At 40.3% G+C, this 8,129-nt stretch overlaps 1 long non-coding RNA gene across 1 annotated transcript; it reads right to left on the bottom strand.

Moving 5' to 3' along the window:
- Positions 1-1,967: 1,967 nt before the first annotated feature.
- Positions 1,968-6,549, bottom strand: LOC102081123 (uncharacterized). The gene is made up of 3 exons (XR_266845.3): positions 6,491-6,549; positions 2,606-3,829; positions 1,968-2,021 (listed from the first exon to the last, which is right to left on the bottom strand). It is a non-coding gene; the product is annotated as an uncharacterized LOC102081123 (long non-coding RNA).
- Between the last annotated feature and the right edge of the window lie 1,580 nt (positions 6,550-8,129).

Here is an 8,129-nt window from a genome sequence, read left to right as displayed (position 1 = left end):
TATAAAAACTTGTAAGAACCAGAAAAGGTTAGGTTTAGATTCCTGCAAGGTTATCATTTTCTGTTAAGCAAAGCTCAGGCTTCAGTTAAAGTTAACCTTAGGATATGTGGTTGTTAGGTTCGTGTTATTTTGAGCTGACTTATTACACCGGCTTCTTCTTCTTCAAACTCTAAAAATAACTGGTGTGTAAGAGTGTTCATATTTGAGGTAAAACATTAAATCTTGTCCAGACAAAATACGACTCCAGATACTTGATGTGTGTGATTTAAAGACAGACATAGAACAACCTGTCCCCTGCTGGTATTTGTTTTATGCATTGCAAATGATTGAAGTTTAGGGGCTAGAGGCACATTCACATCCATACATACATGTAGGCACACTTACTGCTGTGCATGTTTGACCATATTCATACAGTGCCAACACAACTGATTGCTAAAAGAAGGAACTTAATGCTGTCTTCAGCTGTGTTACTACTGGAAATGCTTGAAAATGGGACTCTTTTTAAATCGTGGATAATACGGCATTTAATTTACAGAGAGAATGAATTAGTAATTTGTACTATTTTTCATGAAATTAGTATTTCAGTAATATGTCACTGAAAACACAAATGTACCCACATCAGATGTAATATAAGCAAATGGTTGTGTCTTAAACAGATTTGCATATAACACACTAAATTATTTTGTTTAAAGCCACGTTTACTTATTTTTGTTTTATATGAGGCACTGACTTTGTCAGACTCCAGTTATATATCATACCTTTAGAAGAAAAGACGTTTACAGATGATGTCAGATAATGTGACATTATGTGGTGTAATGGCTCAGCTTTTGCTGATGATTTTGACCCAAACGTGTCTCAAGGCTTGGAAACAATCTGAAACTCAACTCCATGGTGACATCTGCTGGCCAATTTGGCTATCGCCACATCATGATTATAGAATAGAATAGAATAGACTAGAATTCAACTTTATTGTCATTGCACATGCACAGGTACAGGGCAACGAAATGCAGTTTGCATCCATCCAGAAGTGCTTTAGCCGTGATATAGATATATTACAATATATATTAGCAATAATATAGATATGTAAGTATATTACAGAAATGGGTCTATTATGGTATGTTATAATGTACACGGTATGAAGTATGTTATGAATATTCTATAACTACAGGCTGTAGTGAGTACAAGCTATGTACAGGCTATGAACAGGATATAAATATGAAAAACTATACAGAAATATGAGATATACAGTTATACAGAAATGTGATCTATGCAAGTTATGAACAGTTATAGGATTAAAAATTATTGTATGTACAGAATGATTATTTACACAGAACTATACAGGGGTGCAGTTAAGATAAGTGAGATATGTGGATAATTTCTACAGAGGCTATATAAAATGCTAGTGGTTGTGAGTGGTGGTTCAGTCCATGTTATTATTGTGTGTTTGAGGGTACAGTTGTCCATTGTGTGTGTGTGTGTGTGTGTAGGTGGTTGTGGGTGTGTGTATGTTCAGTCCATGAGTTTAACGTGGGTCAGATGTCAGGAGGCAGAGTTCAGGAGTCTGACAGCTGTGGGGAAGAAGCTGTTCCGGTACCTGGTGGTCTTAGTCCGGAGGCTCCTGTAGCGCCTCCCAGAGGGCAGGAGGGTGAAGAGTCTATGTGATGGGTGACTGGGGTCTTTGATGATTTTCCCAGCCCTTTTCAGACACTGCTTCCAGTAGATGTCCTTTATGGCAGGAAGTGGTGCTCCGGCGATGCGTTGGGCAGTTTTCACGACCCTCTGCAACGCCTTCCGGTCCGAGGCAGAGCAGTTCCCGTACCAGACTGTTATACAGTTGGTCAGGATGCTCTCGATGGTGCAGCGATAGAAGTTCACCAGGATGTCTGAGAACAGGTGGTTCTTCCTCAGAGTCCTCAAGAAGAAGAGGCGCTGGTGAGCCTTCTTGACCAGCTTGGAGCAGTTGGTCGTCCAGATGAGATCCTCGGAGATGTGGACACCCAGGAACTTGAAGCTGCTCTGTTCTGGGAAACGATGATGCAGACAAGCCCAGCGCAATAAAACTACTTGTTATACCAGACTGTCAGTAATGGTGATCAACACGTGTTGAGACTGTAATGATCAGTGTGGTTCATCAAGTATTTCCCTCTGTTTGTGTTGATCACAAGAAATGAATTCATAAAGTAAAACATACAAGACTGCTGTGTTTACTGTAATAAGCACACAGGTTTCCAGCTGTTTATGGCTTCGTTTTTTGCTCACAGCTCTCAAACTTTTGATGGTTTTTTTTTACTTTTAAGTTTTCTGGGAGTTCCTGTAATCAGGTTTGTTCTACACACTCTCAAACAAAGCTACAAGCTGGCATAGTGTGACTTTTATTTTTAATTAGTTGCATAAATATACTCACTACCAGTCAAAAGTTTGGACACAGCTTCTCATTCAGTGTTTTTTCTGTATTTTTTTGTAGATACAAACTGAAAACATCACATATATGAAGCAAGATGGAATTATAAAGAACAAAAATAATATATAACTCTAAATCCGTTATATTTTAGATTCCTCAAAGTAGCCACTCTTTGATTCTCAATGAGCTTCATGATGTAGTCACCTGAAATGGTTTCACTTCACAGGTGTGCCTTGTCAGGGTTCATTTGTTGGATTTCTTGCCTTCTTAATGGCAGATTTGAGCTTCCCATCCCTGGGTAGTAGTCCTGTAGCCTTTTTTTAAAAAGTTTGTACATGATTCTTCTTTGGTTGTTCATACCACGACTTGAGCTGCCTGGTTATCTGTATTTTATAAAGAAATTGTATGTTGGATGAAGACAATTCCACCCTCCCAGTGTGTTTTGTCTATTGCATCTGCAGCCCTCCTTACAGACCGATGTAAAACACTTTTCCCAACACATTTTATTATGTGGGGTTTAGTATATTGAATTTACATTCAGGATGACCTTCTGACTGATAGACACATTGCTCTACCTAGTGGGCCACAACCACACCCTTGTCCAGTGTGCACAAGAGCTATTGCAGCATACATAGTGTAGTTTTTCTAAAAATGGATACAAAGTATCACCTTGGTGTATTTTAAATAAAGCACTCTGAAGCCCTATGTAACCATTCTGTTTTAATTTTAAAGAACATAATAAAAAAACAACTTTGATATAGAAGGACAAGTGTCCTTGTCACACAGTTGTGGCTTTGGCACAATTATTAATAAAAGAAGAAAAGCCACATCAAAGACAATAGTTGCTTATTATATCTGTCTATAGAAGGCCTTACACACAGTATAACGTATTTATTGCCACATCAGTTTTAGTAGGTAGCCACTACATGCTAACATGTAGTGGCATTATTTATCAGATCAGTGACCAAAATTAAAAATAAGTGCCTAGTTCCTTTCCCATATGAACAATATTTGAATAGAATGAATACTAAAACAAGACAGAGACCAGAGATAGAGATCTACTGGCCTTTGTCATTAGTCAATATCAACATTAAAGTTATCGCTAAGTTACTTACATCTACAGGTTAAAAGCAGCACTCCCCTCAATAATTCACAATGATAAAACACAATTCATCAAAGGCAGACATTCTACTAATAATGTTAGAAAATTATTCAACCTCATTAGCCTGGCACAGCCTCACAAAACAAAAGCGATAGTAATGTCACTAGATGCAGAAAAAGTCTTTGACAAAGTTAAACTGGTCCTTCTTTTTCATAGTTTTTTCACAACTGTGGTTTTGGAAAGTCTTTTATTCATTGGAGAACAGCTCTATATAACTTACCCAAGGCCACAGTTACCACCAACAGGTCATATCACAATGTTTCACCCTGGAGAGAGGGACCAGACAAGGATGAACACAGTCACTCATATTATTTCAATTTTCCACAGAAATACTGGCCGTTGTAATATACGAGAATTGGAATATCAAAGGTATTTAAGCCTCCCTACTGGAGCACAAAATTAATTTATATGGTGGAAATGTATTACTGTGTCTACAGGAACCGACAAACTCAGTAGTTTGTAGTTGGATAGAATTAGAATAAATAGATTCTAATAACGTTAAACTTTCAGACCTTACAAACATATTACCATTTCAATTCTCAATTAAATGCCAAACCTACTTAAAAAAAATCCCAATCTTCTTGGGAGGGAAGGTTGGGATGGTTTTAAGGTCACTGGTTTTGTCCAACATAGGCTGGACCAGGGGTAGGGAACTCCAGGCCTCGAGGGCCGGTGTCCTGCAGGTTTTAGATGTGTCCTTGATCCAACACAGCTGATTTAAATGGGTAAATAATCTCCTCAACATGTCTCGCGGGCCGTTTATCAATGCCCAAGTACGCGAGTACGTACTCGCGTTCTCGGTGAGTACGTACTCGCCGAGAACGCACGGGAGTACGTACCCGCCGAGAACGCGAGCACGGACTCGCGATATGTACAATTGGAACACCTGCGTACGTGATGATGTCACAGGTCCGGAGGTTTTACTGCCGTCCCCTCTTAATTTAACTGTGAGTAACATGTTATGAAGCTTAACTTTAATCACAGCCAAACCGGTTTACTCAGGAACAAATACAACACTGAAATAAACCAAACATTAACATTTAGAAGTGATCTAAGTGACTTATATATCATTTTTAACCTCAGTAGTGAAACCTCCATTAATAAAAATAGTGTACATGTACATACGTGTACATACCTTAATAAAAACAAGCAGGTGAGATGTTAGAACGCTTTTATTTCTATTCTAGTGGACACTCAATACTATAGACAGCTGCTGGGGTTTCTTTAACCTGAGTAGTGAGAAGTCCGCGAGCTGGGGGGGCGGGGGGTTGAAAACGATCTGCCGGGAGTCCGCTGTTGAGTTTTGGACGAAATGCATTCTGGGATATATAGCTGTCCCAAGTCCACACCGATGCATGCTCGATAAAACGGGCGGATCGAGAACACATCCGGGACTTTTTCGCGTTCTCGGCTTGATGCGTACTTTGAATTGGAACAGTACTTGGTCTCCGACTGATGACGTATGACGAGTACACGAGAACGCAAGTACGCATATTGATAAACGCCCGAAGTTCTCCAGAGGCCTGGTAATGAACTAATCATTTAATTCAGGTGTGTTGACCCAGGGTAAGATCTAAAACCTGCAGGACACCGGCTCTCGAGGCCTGGAGTTCCCCATCCCTGGGCTGGACTGTGCAGTCTGCATGTATGGGGCCTGGCTCATTTTTGGTGCAGCATGTTTTGGGGTTTAAAAGCCACAGAGACGCAGTGTTTGTGGGAATGGTGCTTGTTCTGTGTTGTAGCGTCCTAATGACACCCAGTTTGTGCTCCAGTAGATGAAGATGATGATAGAGAACAAACTGGGTGTCATCAGGACACTACAACACTGATGATGAGGATGTACACATCCTGGACAGGGAGGAACGCTGGTTTGAGCCCGGAGTCAAGGAGGCCATTAACATGAAAAGGGAAAGACCATCTCTGAATCGAGGAGGGAGCCTAAGGGTACATCTGTCACCATCGTATAATGCTGTGATTGCAGCCATTCCCCAACTCTCTGTGAATGGGACTCATGGCCATTGATCAATGGTCATGACAATTTGCATATTAATGACCAAGGAACTGACCTCACAGCCCATTGTTCATTCAGTGGGCTGGTTTCAATCATTGTGCAAATGTTCTGTTTATAAGGATGGAGAAACCTGCAGTCAGCTGAGGCTATGTCCACATTAGATAAATTTGAAAATGGGGCATATGTCTGAAAACGCTCCGCGTCCACACTATCGTTTTCACAGAGTTGTTTATCCATTGAAACGGCTGAACACATTTACGTTCCAGTACTGCGCATGCGTGACATGCATGACGAGTCGACCTGCCTCATTTTCTGTCTGCCGTTTATTTACTTTCCGGCTCTTTGAAACGTCGCAGCAAAATGTCGAGGAAAAGCACCGAGTCTTTTAAATGGACTAACAATGAGGTGGAGTTGTTGCTGCGAGTAACACAAAAGTACAAAGTTCCAAACGCGAGTGAGAGTTAAAGAATTTGAAGAAAAGCTGTCTGGAGCATGTACAGACTGTTATTTCTTTACTAGGGATGTCAAAATTGAGAGCAAACAAAACAACTGCTGTATAATGCCCTCCGCTATCTTAGTTTAATTGGTCACATGACTGCATCACATGTCTTAAATTTGTCATCACTGTTTTCAAAAAGGCTCCGGTTGGTTGTCCAAACTGGGGCTACGTCCACACGTACCCGGCTATTTTTGAAAACGCAGATTTTTCTATGCGTTCGCACCTTTCGTCCACACGTAAACTGCGTTTTCAGTCACTGAAAACGGAGATTTCTAAAAACGCCTGCCAGGGTGGATATTTTCGTTGTCAAAAGTGTGCGCCTATTTTGACGTCACACTGTGCGCCACGTTATTGTTTCGGTGAACTGAATTTCTACAATACTGTTAATTGTACTCTCTGCAGTGTTTAAATACTTACATATACACACACAGTTACTATCCCTCCACACATACGACTCGGTTCTGCTTCTATGCCCCATCTTTGTTTACGGTACTATTTCCTACCGAGGCTTCTAGACTTCTGATTGGCCAACATTTCTACACGGTTAGGAATATATCGCCACCTGTTGTTTTGGCATGTTCCTAGCAGCGTTTTCCTTCATTTCTGCGTTTACGTGTGGACGGGATTATTTTTTTAAACGAAAACGGAAAATCTCCGTTTTCAAAAATACCCGTGTACGTGTGGACGTAGCCTGGGACTCGAAAAGGCGTTTTCAAATGTATCCGCTTTGGATAGCGTTTTCCTTGACCAAAAACGCCGTCTCAGTGTGGACGCAAGGCCAAAACGGAGAGAAAAAGATGCGTTTTCAAACGAAAACGTATTAGTGTGGACGTGGCCTGAGACTGAAGAAGTCACTTGGTTTTATTTTCTCTAGCTCAAAGTATGCTGAAGTGAGCACGACTGAAGTTTCAAAGTACGGTGGGTTTGAAGAGGATTTAAAGCGTTCTCCATTCATTTGAGTGGAAAAAAAAAATATTGAAAAGTGAAACATTTTAAAATTGGAAAAAAGAAATGTAATAGCACACTTTTCCAGAAACAGCTGGAGGTTTTGATATTAGAACGGTTTCTGTACCACAAAGTATGCAGAAGTAGTTAAGTACAAAAAAAAAAGATAACAATAACGTGAACACCTTATAAATAAAACTGAATCAAAATGAACTGAATTCAGTGTTTTCAGATTTTATTTCTGTTTTCTGCTGCCTGCAGTTTCACGAGTATTACTTTGCTTTTCTTGATTTCAGCATTTTTGTAAAGTTTCAGACAAATCCTTCACAGTGCATTTTTGTGTCTGAACTATTTTTACTCTACCTTATACCTACAGTTTTGCTGTAGTTATTATATATACTGTAAGGCAGTGGGTACATTATTGCTTGAATTCAAAGACCATAGACCTTTGCATGACCCAGCCCCTTCCCCTTTCCCCTCCTAATGTCATCTATGCCCTTTGACCCCAGCAGGGCTGCCAGACCATCAGAATTTTTCACTTGTGTTGTTCCAGAGTTTTCTAAGCAGCTGCTATCCAGGCTTTGTGCTCTCAGCTGAAGACTATGCTGTTCATGTCTCAGGTCTTGTCAGATGTTGTACAACACTCAGCCACAGCTGGCAGAGCCATGCAGCCTGAGCAGAGAGCCTCACAATGATGATTTATTAGTTCAGAAGAAACACAAGGACATGATCACTGTTGGCTCACGTTTTCTTTTTGTCTTCTTGTCTGTCCTTCAGTTAATTTACTGCTGCTAGTGCAGTTCTAGGACAGCAGAGAGCTGCTAGCTTATGTTTTCATCACAGGCAGGAAGGAAGGAGGAAATTGAATGAGGTGAGTTCTGAAGATTAGGTGAATGGACAAAGTTATTTTATCAGCTAAAATGTAGAAAGGAGGAGCGAGTAGTTGCTGATATCTGATGAGGGATCCTCTGATAAAGTTTTTTTTTTAATTAAATATTTTTATAGCAAACTTTAAACAGTAACACTACAGGATGCAATGCAGGCCAAAGATAATACCAAGTAGGAGAAGCTGAAGTCTAACTTTCCACTTGGTGTAAGCTTCCCATCACAG

The sequence above is a fragment of the Oreochromis niloticus genome, linkage group LG6 (genome assembly GCF_001858045.2).
Source record: "Oreochromis niloticus isolate F11D_XX linkage group LG6, O_niloticus_UMD_NMBU, whole genome shotgun sequence".
Classification (NCBI taxonomy): domain Eukaryota; kingdom Metazoa; phylum Chordata; class Actinopteri; order Cichliformes; family Cichlidae; genus Oreochromis; species Oreochromis niloticus.
Note: the sequence above shows the minus strand (reverse complement) of the source record. Positions and strands in the feature narration are given on the sequence as shown.